The sequence below is a fragment of the Vulpes lagopus genome, chromosome X (assembly GCF_018345385.1).
Source record: "Vulpes lagopus strain Blue_001 chromosome X, ASM1834538v1, whole genome shotgun sequence".
In the NCBI taxonomy this organism is placed as follows: Eukaryota; Metazoa; Chordata; class Mammalia; order Carnivora; family Canidae; genus Vulpes; species Vulpes lagopus.
The window spans coordinates 114,828,459-114,845,554 of NC_054848.1; positions in this window are offsets into that span (position 1 = coordinate 114,828,459).

The window sequence follows — 17,096 nt, forward strand, 5'->3', positions numbered from 1 at the left end:
CTTTAGGGCCCAATTTCTCTTAGTAGTAGAAACTGGAGTATGGGCTGTTTTTTCTTGACCCGGCTACCATGCCTTGTTTACTTCCAACCAGCAAATTAGAAGGCAGGTTTCCACATCAGAGGTTATCCCTGAGCAATTAATGAAAGGGGGTCAAATGTGTCCTGGGTCATTCGCGTGGCTCACCAGTGGAGGAGGATTTTATTCAAGATGAATGTCACGGGAAGAAAGTGTTTATCTGAGGTAAGCCTATGCTGGCTCTGCAAGGTGAGCTTGGAGTGGGAATGCTGGCTTCAAGTGCCAGCGGTGTATACACAGTGCATATACCTGGTGCTACACACAGAGCATCTCCACAGTGATACGGGCCTCAGAGCTGATGACTAAGGGATTACATCCTCAGCCCCCCTCCTTGTTTCTGGCTTCTTTTCCTTAGACTCTCTATTCCCTTTGCCTTCAAAATCCTTTCTCCTTCCCCTGCCACCCAGCCACCATTTCCCGGACCCTCTCAGACGCCTATTTGGCATTGGGGTTTTGTTTGTCGAAGGTGTATGTGTATCTATTTCCAGTGGTTTTAGTTTTATGATGTCCAGGCCTTCAAACCACACTGGCCCCTTTTGTTCTAAGATTGATGTTGACACGAGTCCACATAAATTAACGTCCTCAGCTCCACTAATTTGCCTGGAGGGAGTAAATTCATATGCAAAACAGAACAAAAGAGAGGGTACTAGGAACAGGAAGAAAGGGGAGTTAAGGAATACACCCCCCCCCCCATTTAACTTGCAGACAACCCCAGGAAGATAAGGCAGTGTTGTTTTGTTTTGTAATTAACTCCAGTGAATAAACAAAACAACAATGAAGGAGGCATCTTAGAGAAGTCATTTGCTAATAAGGAGCACGGGTAGGGGTAAAACCTAGATTTTTCTCACCCCTACTCCAGCACTCTTCCCATCCCAGCAGGATGTTTTTCAAATAAGCTGCCTCTTCTACAATAAGATAACCTCTTCCATACCATGCAACAGCCAGGTCTTAATAATTTAGACCACGGTGGGGTCAGGAAACCGCGGCCTGTGTGCCAAATCTAGCAAGCCTCTTTCGGTATTGCCCACAAGCTAAGATTTTTTTCTTTTACATTTTTTAATGGTTAAAAAAATTGGAAGAAGACTATTTCATGTCACATTAAAATGATAAGACATTGAAATTTGTATGTCTATAAGCAGTTTTAAGGAGACACAGCCATGCCCACTCATTTGTATATCGTTTACAGTTGCTTTGATACTACAGTGGCAGGATTAAGGGGGTGTGACAGAGGCTGTACAGCCAGGCCTGCCTTACCCAAGGTTTGGCTTTGGGCCCTTTCCGTTTCCCACAGTCAACCGCGGTCCAATACCAGGTGATCCTCCTTCTACAGCGTCAGAAGGTAGAGAGTAGCCTGACACTGGGTTACTAGGCCTATGTCATTCGCCTCACTGCCTCTCATCACATGGGCACTTCATCATCTCACATCGTCACAAGTAGGGTGAGTACAGGACAGTGAGATATTTTGAGAAAGAGAGACCACAATCACATAACTTTTTTCACAGTATAATTATTCTATTTTATTAATTATTACTGTTAATCTCTGTGTTCAATTTATACACTTATCACAGGTCTTATATATAAGCATATATAAGAAACAACAGTCTATAGAGGGTTTGGTACTATCTGCGGTTTCAGGCATTCACTGGGGGTCCACTGGAAGGTATGGGGGACTGATGTATTTACAACCTGACTCTTCACAGAAATGCTTTCTTTTTAAAAATTTTTAAAAGATTTTATGTATTTATTCATGAGACAGAGAGAGAAAGAGAGAGAGAGAGGCAGAGACACAGGTAGAGGGAGAAGCAGGCTCCCTGCAGGGAGCCCAATGCGGGACTCGATCCCAGGACCCTGGGATCACGCCCTGAGCCAAAGGCAGATGCTCAACCACTGAGCCCCCCAAGCATCCCTCTTTTTAAACATTTTAAAAAAGATGTATCTATTTGAGAGAGAGTGTGCACAAGTGGGGGGCAGGGAGAGGGAGAAGCGGACTCCCCGCTGAGCAGGGAGCCCCTTGTGGTAAGGGATCCCAGGACCCTGGGATCATGACCTGAGCTGAAGGCAGACACTTAACTGACCCAGCCACCCAGGCACCCCTACAGAAATGCTTTTCTGACTGCTGATTTAGGTCTTGCTACCTGAACTATTACCCAAGTGCTGCCCTATGGAGCGTGTTGGAAGCATAGACTATTAGGCACCTTCCAGACCCACGGACTCAGCAGCTGCATTTTAATAAAGGCCCCCCCGCCCCCCACCCCCGCCCTGTGATTCATATGCATATTAAAGCTCGGCCGCTCGGCTCTGAAGGCACCTGATGAAGGCTTTTTCTTATTCCACAAGCAGAGCCTGTTACTGAAAAGGGACCGAGCCCAATTGGCAGACAGGTATGGATTTAAATTTTGTTTCCCACTGCTGCGCGGCTTCCACTTCCTCACCTGCAAAGGGAGGAGAGGCACCTGTTTCCCATAAATTTGCTTTGGATTGCATGGTGCATGGTTCGTTTCCTAAGGGCCACCCTAAGGAGTGAACACCTGCGGGATGGCCTAAAACGGCAGGAATTTCTTCTCTGGCAGATCGAGAGGCCAGAAGTCCAAACTCAAGGTGTCAGCAGGGCCACGCTCCCTCTGCAGGCTCTGAAAGGGCGTCCTTCCTCCCGCCTCCCCCCCCTCAGAACTGTAATCCCTGCCAGCCCTCCTTCCCCTGGCCTTCCTCTGGGTGTCCTCTCCTGCCCTTACAGGGACGACAGCCATTCCAGCTAATTTCAGCACCCTATTATCTTAAGCCCCTTAATTGATGCTATCTGCAAAGACCTTATTCCTTTTTATTTTTTTAAAAGATTTTATTTATTTATTTATTCATGAGAGATGCCCAGAGAGAGGCAGAGACATAGGCAGAGGGAGAAGCAGGCTCCCACGTGGGACTGGATCCCAGGATCCCGGGATTACACCCTGAGCCAAAGGCAGACGTTCAACCGCTGAGCCACCCAGGAGTCCCAACAAAGACCTTATTTTTAAATCAGGTCACATTCTGTGGTTCTGGACAGGCAATGAATTTGGGGGGGGGGGCGACTATTCAACCCACCACGTATTACATCAATATAGGTCAAATGTCTGGCACATTGTGAGCAATTAACACGTTTCCTCTCCCCTCTTAGCCCAATAATTCAAGGGCCCAGAATTGAGTGGGGAATTGTTATAGCAATGGGGGGGGGGGCATCTCCTCCACTAGGACACACAGAAGATGCTTTCATGACCTGTGTCCTGGAGCCAAACCAGTTGTTTTGTCCTCTCTACATTTTGGAGCAAAAATGCCTCTCAAGCGAGGGAACAAATGAAGGAAGTCGAAGGCGAGAAGAGCCTCCTGGCGCAGCTATGGTTCTAGAAGGTCTCATAAGTCTCCTTCCTTTCTTTCTCGGGAAGGGATTCATAGTCTCAGTGAAATTACTGTGGGCTATCTGTGGTTCTAGAAGGTCCCATCATCTCTCTCTCGGGAAGGGATTCATATTCTCAGTGAAATTCCTGTGGGCCATGGCTTTCTGTTGCACCCCTAAAAGGAGAGCTTTTCCTTTGCCCTGAAACCTGTGTGTATCTCAAGAGAAGGTGAGACAGGACTACACTTCAGCTTTCTCAGGAGCAAATCCTGACAGGTGTTAGTTTGGGGCTGAATCAAATTTGGGGTCTCCTGGCCTGTGCCATTGTTGGCAATTTTCAGCTCGACCAAGACATGTGACAAGCCAGTTCCACCACCCTATTTCCCATGGCTTGTGTATGTATATCAGCGACATGGACTTTCTTTTTTTTAAGGTTTTATTTATTTATTTATGAGAGACACACACACAGAGAGAGAGAGAGGCAGAGACACAGGCAGAGAGAGAAGCAGGTCCCATGCAGGGAGCCCTATGTGGGACTCAAACCTGGGACCCCAGGGTCAGGGTCTGGGCTGCAGGCAGGCACTAAACCGCTGAACCACCCAGGCATCCCCGACATGGCCTTTCTGAAGTTCTGGATCACACTGAACTCTTGTATTGCACTTCTGTTATACAAATCTGGTCGATTCTGTATTAATGATGCAATTAGCTACCAGTAGTGTGCATTATGGCTTTGTGAATTTCCTGTAACCAGTCTCCCTCGGAGAAGAGTTGGGGACATCTCCTTGGTACCCAGCAACCAAGTGCTGTAATTCTCAACACACTACCTGTCTTGGAGCTGAAACAAATCAATAGCTAAATGTGACTGCAGCTCGATTACTAACTCAATCTTCTGGTCTCCGAGGGAGAAATACCGAGAAGCCTGCTGAACCAGGAGTGGGAGCTGTATTATTGGTAAGAAGAAATCTGCCAGGAAGGGGAGATCCTAGTTTCGGAGATCATTTTTGTATTTCTCAAATTTATTATTATTTTTTTAAAGGATTGTTTGATACTTATTTTCTGATCGTGTTTTAGAGATTGATAAAGGGTATGAATCATAGCCATCAAAGCTGTGTGTTCCACATGTAGCAGTTTAAAGAGATTATACTTTATTTTCCTGCAGAGGAATTTGGAGGAGCAAGGTATGTGGCTCCCAAAATAGGAAGGTTGCCTTTGAAGAATTAAACTTTAAGTTGCACATACATTGTATTAGAGCAAAGTCACCTTAAAGCGAAGATTCTCAGCTTTGGCTGCATATTAGAATCACCCGGGGAGCTTTTAAAAAATACTGATGCCCCAGGCTGGCTACCAGACATTCTTCTTTAATTGGGCCAGGGTGGGGTCCAGGTGTTTTATTAAAGCTCCCAGAGGGATTCTACAGCCACCATCAAGGTTGAGAATTGCCTGAAAGAGGCACAATAGCTTTTAAGGCTTCAGGATTTTGCTCACACCGCCTAATGCCGCAGAAGTTAAGAATGTGTCGTGCGTGCATAAGATAGGGAAAGGGTATGGTACTCTAAGGCATAAGATAGGGGAAGGGTATGGTACTCTAAGGCATAAGATAGGGAAAGGGTATGGTACTCTAAGGCATAAGATAGGGGAAGGGTATGGTTCTCTAAGGCATAAGATAGGGGAAGGGTATGGTTCTCTAAGGCATAAGATAGGGGAAGGGTATGGTTCTCTAAGGCGTAAGATAGGGGAAGGGTATGGTTCTCTAAGGCATAAGATAGGGGAAGGGTATGGTTCTCTAAGGCATAAGATAGGGGAAGGGTATGGTTCTCTAAGGCATAAGATAGTGGAAGGGTATGGTTCTCTAAGGCGCGGCTGGGGGAGGGGGGAATAGCTGTAGTAGAGCCCTCTCTCGGATCATTGGTTTAGCATTTCCCTCCTCCGCCCCCAATCTCTAGCTCCCTCCCCTTCTTTGTCTCCCTTTATGTTATTGGCCATCGGAAATGTAAGCTCCATGAGAATAGTTTGGTTTGGGACCTGTTTTGTTCACACCTGTATATTGGGGAGAGCCTAGTACACGGTAGACGCTTATATATGTTGAATGAGTGGGGAAATGCATAAAGAAATGAAAGCAATGTCAAAAGAAAGTTTTCCTATTTCTTGAGCAAGCAGTTCCTACCATGAAAGCAATACAGAAGGTTATCTTTAGCCAACTCCATAAAACATTACAAAATACTCATTTGATTAAGGTTTGGATTCAAATATGTGTTTGCCGAAGGAGAGAAGGAATATCTTGTCCTTAAAATGATCTAGGTCCTGTGACAGTAATAAGTCTCCCTGGATATTAAATTGACATTCAGATTATCCTTTGAGTTATAGTTAGAAATACCTATAGGTAGAAAAGGAGGAAAATGAGGTAGTTGTGCCAACTATTTGATTCCTGTGAATCATATTTTTCACTGTACATTAATAAATTAGCACTAGGGTTTTCTACATTATTCTTGTGAGCTTGATTAACACGAGTGCACTCTTGAACGGTGAGTGGATTCACCTCTGCCTTCCAGATGTGACTCATTCAGGTTTCTGAGTCTCCAGTGCCAAGTGTTAGACCCTGGACCAGAGGAAATTCACCAAGGTCACCAGGATAACCCCGTGAAGCCATTTCCACCTCCATCTAGAAGAGACTTTTTTAACATTTCAAGATTCATACCACATTTTAATAAGCACAAAAGTCTCTCCATAGCCTTGATTGTGACTTAAAATTTCTAAATACCTAGCTGAAGATCACTTCATAATTTGCTTTCTCAGACGACACACTGCCCACTTCTCCACCCTCATGCCCACTTTGGCTTCGGGGGATTCGGGTCTGCCCCCTAGGCTGAAAATCACTGCTCCGATAGAGCCCCTCCACCAGCACCCTGGCAGGCTTGACAGGGCCTTTGGCCTTTGGGAATGACAGGCAGGCCCTCAGGACCAAGGACCAACCTCCGCATCTTCATTACTTCTGGGCATCAGTCAGCCTCCAGGACCAGGGATCCTTTCCAGAAAAGACTTATTTGAACACTTCTCTCACTCCTCCTTAGTCTTATGCGTTCTGAACCCAGAATAAAAGCAGAACCAAACAGAACACAAGCCAGAAGGCATTTCTGCTAGTTTGGTCTATAGACTGATTGCTCACCATGGGGCTGGGGTAAGGAAGGGAACATGAGCCCCAGGATGAAAACACCTGAATGCCGAGAACCTTCTCCCGGGTCGGCCCCATGTGCACATAAGCAGTTCCTCAGCACAGGGTTGCCTAGAGGGCCTTCTCTTCCAGAGTCTCAGGGCTTCCCAAGCTGTCATTTTGTGTCAGCTGTCGTCAGGAGCCTAAATGTTAATGGCAACAACAACAGCAAACAGAACACAAAATTGAAAGGCCTTTGCCTCTCTGGACCTCGTTGACTTGGATGCTCCCCACAAATGCAGTGCTCAGTTTCTGGGGGCTGCATGCGGTAGGTGCTCAAGGGAAAACTTCAGAGTCTCTTGTGGGGGACTTTGCTGTATTTCACCCCCCCCCCATGATGGCACTTTCCTCTCATTCCTAAGTCTTCAGTTCCCCTTCTATTTACCCTCTTCCCCTTTCCCCTCCAACTGGCTTCTCAGTCATTAACATGCATAGGAATCGCCTGGGGATCTGGTTAAACCTTAGTAGGGGCCCACATTCTGCATTTCTAACAGACTGCACTAATGACAATGGTGCCATTCCCACGTGGGAAAGGGGGGGCCAGAGTGACCGAGGACCTGAATTTTAAACTTTAATTTTAATTAATTAAGTTAAGTTTTTATTTATTTTTAAAATTAAATTAAATTAAATTAATTAATTTTTAAAAAATCTGATGACTCACTGTTACAAATGACTACAATGAACATCAGAAAACGCAGTTTTTAAAATTTTTAATTTATTTTTATTTTTTATTCATGATAGACCTAGAGAGAGAGAGAGAGAGAGAGAGAGAGAGAGAGACAGGAGGAGGGAGAAGCAGGCCCTATACCGGGAGCCCGAAGTGGGACTCCAGGATGGCGCCCTGGGCCAAAGGCAGGCGCTACACTGCTGAGCCACCCAGGGATCCCCAATTTTAATTAATTTAAATGCAAATAGTCACTTGTGGATAGTGGCTACCAGATTCAGCAATGGAGCACCAGAGGAGTGACCAACCAGCAAACTTTTTCCAGAAAGAGCCAAATAGTAAACCACGTTAGGCTTTGTGAGCCGTATGGACTGTATCGCAAGCATTCAACCCTGCCATGGTAATGTGGGAAAAAAAAATCTGTAGACAGTACATTAGCCAATGGGCATGGTTGTATTCTACTAAAACTTTATTGACAGAAGCCAGTGGTAGGCTGGATTGGCCTGGAGGCTGTGGTTTGCAGACCTCCGCTTTAGAGTATAATTTGGTGATGTTAAACATTTAAAAAAATAACCTGCCTGAAGCATATTCCTGAGACGGAAATAAATGCCTTTCTTGAAAATCTGAATGCATAAAACATTAGTTTTGCTTTTAATCCATAAAAACTCCATAAGCACATTGTCTTTTAAAAATTGAAACCTAATGTTCTATGTTATTGTATAAAATTATTGCCCATGAATGTTTATTACTGTGAGTCTATTGGATAGTTAGCTGTGACACACACACACACACACTTTGTGTTTGCTTTTTTGGGGTCTTGAAATCTTCAATATATTGCCTTGTATACAGTGTTAGCCGGCTCTGTGTGCTAATTCTGCAGTTAAATACTTCTGAAATACTAACCCCTCAACTTGATGGTTGTTGCACTGAAGTTACTTTCTCTTGGTACGTGTACTCTATCAACACAAGAAAAATGTGTCTAGTCAGTTCCTGTTCATCTAACTGCATTTCTTTTTTTGTTGTTGTTTTCCACAATAGCTGCCTGAACTAATATTTAATATGTTTTATTAAGTTGGCAACATCTTTCCAGTTATGCTATCCATCTTGGAATGATGAATGTCATGCTGGGGCATTGTTAGTTTGCATCATTAACCATTAGAAACAGTGAGGAGTTATGGAGTAATCTCTCATTGTGCTAAGTACAAAATGTTTTTCTCTAAAATGAGCAATCTAAAGATAATCACATTTTATAGATGCAAACGATTTCACATTTCTTATGAACACAATCTGTGTTCAAAAATCATTATTGTGCCAGTTTACTAAGCTATTACACTGAAATAGCTGTAGATGTGTTTGGCGAAGATGATAAATATTAATGGGACACCGGTCACAGGTCCTAGGTCTGGTCTAGTAGGGAATAGTTGAGAACTACAGTATAACCAAAATGGCTTTCATTGAGGAGTATGCTGGCACTTCAAGGGGTGAGATCCTCCAAAAGAATTGATGTTATCTACCCATTGCCCCCAAAGGCAGTTGGTGGTCTAAATCACAGTTTCCAAAGATGATGCAGGGAATTTGTGTTCAGTTGGGGCTGATACTGGTATCCAAGGTACACACATTCTGGTGGAAGTGACAGGTAGCAGGTACCTGGGGGCATCTGGCTGGCTCTGTCAGTAGAACATGCAGCTCAATCTCTGGGTTGTGAGTTAAGCCCCATGTTGGATGTAGAGATGAATTAAAAATGAAATCTTAAAAAAAAAAAAAAAGGCAGCAGGCACCTGGGCAAGGGAGATACTTGTAGCCAGGCAGGTTACTGTGTCATGGTTAACTTGGCAGGGGAAGGGTGGAGTCTTCTAAGAGCCGGGACCTTGTATGCTATGGTTCAAAACCCACCCAGCAAAGAAGTTAAGTAGATAAAGACTAGGCATGTCATGTGGGATCCAACGTAAAGACCACATGGGTACTTGAGGCTTTTTCCCAGGCCTCGAAGATCCTAGCTTTAGGGCACGTAACTGCTCAAGTCCCCAGCTACTTGTGGAGATGAGTCTTCTAATATCCTACCAGGCTGGAAATAAGGCAATAAGGCGAAAACAATGTGGGTCCCAAAACCTAGGACAAGACCTTTTGGGGACCTCTTATGTTGCACACTCCCGTACCCCTTTAAAATTCAGAACCGGGAAAAAAAATTCAGAACCAGGGCTCCCTGGGTGGCTCAGTGATTTAGCGTCTGCCTTCAGCCTAGGGCGTGATCCCGGGGTCCCAGGATCGAGTCCCACATCAGGCTCCCTTCAGGGAGCCTGCTTCTTCCTCTGCCTGTGTCTCTGTGCCTCTCTCTCTCTCTCTGTCTCTCATGAATAAATAAATAAAATCTTTTAAAGAAATAAATAAAATTCGGAACAAACATCTTCTCTTCATTAGCATTCTTTGACTCTCCTTCACTTTGTCATCCTCTTCTCACTGCTCTCCTGAAGCACTTGGGGTGTAGCTCTATGACATTGCAGTACCGGTACTGCCTTGGAATTGACTTTATCTAGTTTTCTCCCCCATTTGACCATGAACTTCTTGAGGATGAGGACCATCAAAGCCACCTCTGGATCTTCAGTACCTACCTGGTGTCCAGCTAAGGGAGAAAGTAGTAAAGACAAGGAGAAGTTTAAATTGAGTTTTTTTTTAATTTTTAAAAATTTTATGTATTTATTCATGAGAGACACTGACAGAGAGGCAGAGACATAGGCAGAGGGAGAAGCAGGCTCTCTGTGGGGAGCCCTATGCAGGACTCGATCCCAGGACCCTGGGATCATGACCTGAGCCAAAGGCAGACGCTCAACCACTGAGCCACCCAGATGCTCCATTTAAATTGAGTTTAAATTGAGTATCAAAAAGTAAAAAAGTAAATTGAGTATCAAAAGCCAAATGATAATTATTCGTAAATAATGTCATTAAAAAAGTAAACCATGTTAATCGAAGAACGTTTTCAAAATGTATTAAGTAAAAAATAATATGATTTTTTTTATAAATCTGAAATTACATTCAACACAGATTAAGCCTGCCTGCTCTTCTACTTTCTTATCATGAGCATTTCATTCTGTTATAAGTTAAAATGTGTTCTTTTTAACACCATGATAGAGATACTGATGCTTACCAAGCATTCCCATTTGGGCCTGTGCATTTCCCATCCTCTCTGCTGTTCGATAGGGCTACGGGATTAATTCTGGCCATTCGGCATAAGAAGAAAGGACAAAAATCAGGAATAAGCTTCTGGGCCAAAGTGTAGAAGAGTCAGCATGTGCCATCCACCAATTTATTTCTTTCTCTGCTCAGCGATGGTGTCCTTCTATGGTGGACTTCCCATCGGCCTCTGCCTCACAATGACTGTGGAGCTGAGATACCTGTCCCTCCATGTTAACTAGGGACCATAGGTGAGAGATAGACCTTTATTTTGGTAAGCCACTGGGATTTCTAGGCTAATTTGTTATAGCAGAATGACCAATTCTATTCTCACTAGTACAGGGATCTTGAGGAGTATTGTATGGATATATCATGATTTGACAGGTCCTGATAATTTTAAGTTAAATTTCTAGGAATGAAATTACTGGGTAAAAGAATTTGGAGATTTTTAAGGCTGAAATATATTTTGTAAAATTGCCCCTTAGAAAGATAATGCCAATTTATAGTCTCCTTAGCAGTATATATGAGTGCTAGTTTCACCATGCTTCACCAAATGGGGCATTATTGTTCTTCAGAATATTTGCAAATGCGATCAGTGAAAAATCATATTGGCTCCAGATCTGGTTCATTTGAATAACAAAATGACCATAATACTGACAGATTTTCATTGGAACTGTTTTTTAATGGGTCTTGATTTCATGAGCCTATGTAACTTAGGCATGGAGGTAAAACCTATCTAGTACAATGACTTTTGGAAACGAAATAGAGATGAATCTGCCAATATAACCAGTGTTATGCCAGGGTAACAATAACAAAATTGAATCATTACATTTTTTCCTGGAATTTTTTCTTTTGGTCTTCCCAGACATTTATTCTTAAACTCTGAGGAAAAAAAAATAGAGAATGGCTAATTTTCTGACACACCAGGGACTCTAGGACAGCTCATTGCTGTAGCCCTCTGCTTATGAAAAACAAAAGATTCCTGACTCTTCCACTGAATCCCAACCCCATGACTTGAAAAACATTATACTTTGAAATGGCAGAGAGTCTAAAAATGGATATATTCCCATTAAATGAATGAGGTCACAGTGAACCGTGTTTTGAGTACCTAGGTACACAGTAAATAGTCATTAAGAGCTTGGAGAGAGGAAGGAAGGGAGCAAAATGGGAGAAGAAAAATAATGTGTTGTATCATAGCTGGAATAAGAAGGAAATGGAGACATCATCCTGTGTAAGCTCTTCATTTTAAAGTAAACTCAAAAAAATGAAGTGAGTTCTTTAAGGTTCCAGGCTCAGAGCTAGGAAGTAGTTAGAGTGGGACCCAAACCCAGGTTTTTCAGCTCCCATCCAGTGCTCCTGCAGCACTGAAGAGCTTGTTGTTATTTCTCTGCCACTGGAGTCAATTTGGTTGAGAAGCATTCAACTCAATAGTTATCGAGCACCTATATATAAGACATCATGGTAGATTCTGTGACTTCATAGGGTCTCCTCATCCAACAGGGGAGACAGATGTGAAATCAAACAATGAGCATGACAGAAACTCATGCAGGATGGTGTTGAAAAAGCCAAAGGATTAGAAAGGCAATTCCAACTGGGTGTTAGGAAAGGTTTATTTGAGGAGCTGGCTTTTGCACTGAGTTTCCAAAGATTTCAATAGCAAGAGGAGGCAAGGAGAGGTGGTTTAAACTAAGAAGATGCTAAACATTGAAACTTTTGAACGTAATGCTCATGGCAAACGCTGTCTTAGGGAGATAGTGGAGCTCAGTGAGTAAGAGTTGGTTTGAGAGCTAGCTATATTGCTTACTTGTTTTCTGAACTTGTAATCTGGTTGAATTGATCAGCTCTGTTCAAAGGAACAATTTTGGGACACCTGGGTGGCTCAGCAGTTTAGTGCCTGCCTTCGGCCCAGGGCGTGATCCTGGAGACCTGGGATCGAGTCCCACATCGGGCTCCCTGCATGGAGCCTGCTTCTCCCTCTGCCTGTGTCTCTGCCTCTCTCTCCCTGTGTCTCTCATGAATAAATAAATAAAATCTTTAAAAAACAAAGGAACAATTTTACTTTCCCCAAATAAATCCAGTTGTGGTTTCACCTTGTAGAAATGGGGCCTTACTTGAGTAGACTTAAATATTAAAAACAATTTCTGCCAAAAAATAGGACTGCATTAAATCAAGGAGTTGTGAACAAAATTCCTTATTGTTTTCCTTTTTTCCCTTTATCATAGAAACTGATAGTATCAAAATCTATTCCATTTATTTATAAAACTGTCTCTCACACATAAGCGACTATATATTAACTGAAAAAAAAAAACAGAAAAAAACCCTAAAAGAATCGATTCTGAGAAATCACATGCAATTTTCATGAAATGATACAGAAACAGTCTCCAATACTTGCAGATCACAAGAAGAGAAAGATGTGTGTGTGTGTGTTTGAATTTAAGGAAGCTGAATAAAATGTGCTTAAACGTTGAATTGAAATTCGATTTCTTTTAATGATGTTTTTCTTTATAATCATGCACAGGGCAGCAGGGCAATACCAGCTATCATGGTTAATTTTGTGTGTCAACTTCACTAGGGCCACAGGGCTCCCAGATATTTGGTCAAATTTATTTTCTGGGTGTTTCTGTGAGGATGTCTTTGGATAAGATTAACATTTAAATTGCTAGACTGACTAAAGCAGATTTCTCTCCCTAAAGTGGGTGAGCGTCATCCAATACACTGAAGGTCTAAATAGAACAAAAAGACTGATCCTTCCCTGAGTAAGAAAGAATTCCTCCTGCCTGACTGCCTTGGAATTAGGACACACTTTTCTCCTACCTTCTGGCTCCAACTGAACCATGGGCTCCTCTAGGTCTGTAGGCTGCTGGCCTGCCGACTGTACCTACACCATCAGTTTTCCTGGGCCTCCTACTTGCAATCGCACCCTGCCCTTCCTGGGACTTGTCAGTCTCCATAATCACGGAAGCCAATTCCTTATACTAAATCTCTTTATATGGATATATCCTGTTGGTTCTGTTTCTCTGGAGAATCCCAAATAATACCCCAACTTTCATCATTAACCATTAATATAAAATATTTTGTGCTAACCTCATAGTTTTAGCTAGAAAAAAACATGCCTATAAAATGAGAAATGTAGGGACGCTTGGGTGGCTCAGTGGTTGAGCATCTGCTCAGGGTGTGATTCTGGGTCCTGGGATCGAGTCCTGCATCGGGCTCCCTGCATGGGGCCTGCTTCTCCCTCTGCCTGTGTCTCTGCCTCTCTCTCTGTGTCTCTCTGGTGACTAATCGTGTTGAGCACCTTTTCATGTGCCTAGAGTAATGTCTGTTCAGATTATTTGCCCCATTTTAATTGGGTTGTCTTTTTATTATTGAGTTGTAAGAGTTAATTATATATGGGGCAACTGGATGGCTCAGTCTGTTGAGTCTTGGTTTTGGCTCAGGTCATGATCTCAGGGTCCTGGGATTGAGTCCCGTGTCAGACTCCATGCTCAGTGGGGAGTCTGCTTGAGGATTCTCTCTTCCTCTGCCCTTTCCCCTGCTCATGTGCACATGCTCACTTTCTCTCTCTCAAATAAATCTTTACAATAAGAGACTAATTTATAGTCTGGATATATGATGCCAGGTATGTGATTGTAAATATTTCTATCGTTGTGAGTTGTCTTTTCACATTATTGATGGTATCCTTTGATATGCAAAGTTTTAAATTTTGCTGAAGTATAATGTGTACATCTCTTTCATTTGTCACATTTCTTTTTTGGTGTGGTATGCTTTTGATGGCATACCTAGGAAACCATTGCCTGACCAAGGTCATGAATATTTACCCCTATGTTTCCTTCTACAACATAGGAGTAAATGGCTAATAGTTTCAACTCCTGCACTCTCTCTCTCTCTCTCTCTCTCTCTCTCTCAAATGAATAAATAAAAATCTTTAAAAACCTTTGACTCTAAAAAAAAAATGCCAGACCATATTTTTCCAAAGTCCTCCAATACTTTCCCATTTGTTAATTTTGATAATTTTGAATACCAAAATTATCGCAGTGACCATGTCTTACATTTAGGTCTAAGAGCCATTTTCGGGCAGCCCCGGTGGCGCAGCGGTTTAGTGCGGCCTGCAGCCCAGGGTGTGATCCTGGAGACCCTGGATCGAGTCCCATGCTGGGCTCCCTGCATGGAGCCTGCTTCTCCCTCTGCCTGTCTCTGCCTCTCTCTCTCTGTCTCTATGAATAAATAAATGAAATCTTAAAGAAAAGAGCCATTTTCATTTAGTTTTTTTTATAGGGTGTGAGGTAGGAGTCCAACTTCATTCATGTGGTTATCGAGCTGCTCAGTACCATTTGTTGACAACTCTTCCCCTATTAATTTGTTTTGGTACTTTTATTGAAAATAAACTGACTGTAGACATGAGTGTCTATTTCTGGACTTTCAGTTCTTTTCCGTTGATCTACGTATATTTCCTTATGCCAGTACCACACTCTCTTGATTACTATAGCTTTGCAGAAAGTTTTGAAGTCAGGAAGTATGAATCTTCTAGCTTTGTTCTTCTTGTTTAAGATTGGCTATTATGAGTCCTTTGTATTATCATATGAATTTTGGGATCAGGCTATCCATTTCTATGAAAAAGAACACAGTGGCATGTTTATTGGGATTAAGCTTAACCTGTAGGTCAATTTGGGAAGTAAATCTACCAGTCCAAGAACACAGGGTGCTGTTTATCTATCTATCTGTCTATCTATCTATCTATCTATCTATCTATCTATCTATCTATCTATCAGCTTTATTGAGATGTAATTCACATACCATATAATGCACCCATTAATAGGATGTACAATTCAATATTTCTAGTCTATACACAGAATTGTACAGCCATCACCACCGTCAATATTAAATATTTACCCCCAAAAGAAACTTTGTACGCTTTATCACCACTTTATTCCTTCAGTCCTCATTCCAACTTACCCCTAGCCCTAGCCAACCACTAATTTGCCTTCTGTCTCTATAGATTTGTTTATTCTAGATGCTTTCATATAAATGGAGTGATGCAATATCCAGACAAAAGATGTTGTCTTTTGTGTTTGGATTACTTTGCTTAGCATCATATTTCTGAGATTCATCTTTCTGGAATCAGCACTTCATTCCTTTTTATGGCTGAATAATACTCCATATAGCAAACATATCATGTTTTGCTTATCCATCTGCCAGTTGGTTGACATTTGGCTATGAATATTCATATACAAGTTTGTGAACCCATGTTTTTATTTCTCTTAGATATATACCTAGTAATAGACTTGCCAGGTCATTTGGTAACTCTATGTTTAATCTTATGAGGAACTGCCATATTCTTTCCTAAAATGGCTGTGCCATTTTGCATTCCCACCAGCAGTGTGTGAAAGTTTCTAATTTCTCTGCATCCTCACCAACACTTACTATTATCTGACTTCTGAGTCTAACCATCTTCATGGATATAAAGTGGTATCTCATTGTGGTTTTAATTTATGTTTCCCTAATAACCAATAATGTTGAGTATCTTCCCATGTGCTTATTGGCCACTTGAATATTATCTTTGGAGGAATGCCTATTCAGATTTTTGCCCATTTTAATTGGGTTATTTTTCTTTTTTTGTTGCTGGATTCATTTTGCTAGTATTGTGTTGATATTTTTGCATCTGTATTTTAGTTTTGTTGTAGAAGCTTTGTCTGATTTTGGTATCAGGGTAATACTGGGCTCATAGACTAAGTTTGGAATTCTTTTATTTTTTGGAAAAGCTGTGAAAAATTGGTATTAATTGTCCTTTAAGGGGATCCCTGGGTGGCGCAGCGGTTCGGCCCGTGCCTTTGGCCCAGGGCGCGATCCTGGAGACCCGGGATCGAATCCCACATCAGGCTCCCGGTGCATGGAGCCTGCTTCTCCCTCCGCCTGTGTCTCTGGCTCTCTCTCTCTCTCTCTCTCTGTGACTATCATAAATAAATAAATAAAAAATTTAAAAAAAAATAATTGTCCTTTAAGTTTTTGATAGAAGGGACATTTGGCTGGTTCTGTTGGTATAGCAGACAATTCTTGAATTTGGGGTTAATTATTGTTTCAATGTCTTCACTTGTCTTAGATCTATTCAGATTTTCTATTTCTTCTTGAGTCAGTTTTGGTAGTTTATTCTTTCTAGGAATTTGTCTATTTCATCCAACTTAACTAATTTATTGGCCTACAATTGTTCATAGTATTCCTTCATAAGTCCTTTTATTTTGTAGAGTCAATGGTAATGTCCCCTCCTACATTTCTGATTCTTCTCTCTTTTTTTCTTGGTCAGTCTCAGTAAAGATATGCTAACTTGGTTGATGTTTTCAAAGAACCAGCTTGTAGCTAAATTGATTTCCTCTTATATTTCTGTACTTTATTTTGTTAGTTCCCTTTTTACTCTTTCTTGCTTTAGTTTTTCTACTTGCTTCAGGTTTAGTTTGCTCTGCTTTTTCCCAGTGTCTTAAGGTTATGTTTAGCTGCATCCTATAAGTTCTGGTGTTATGTTTTCATTTTAATTCATCTCAAGGGGATCCCTGGGTGGCTCAGCAGTTTGGCGCCTGCCTTTGGCTCAGGACGTAATCCTGGAGTCCCAGGATCGAGTCCCG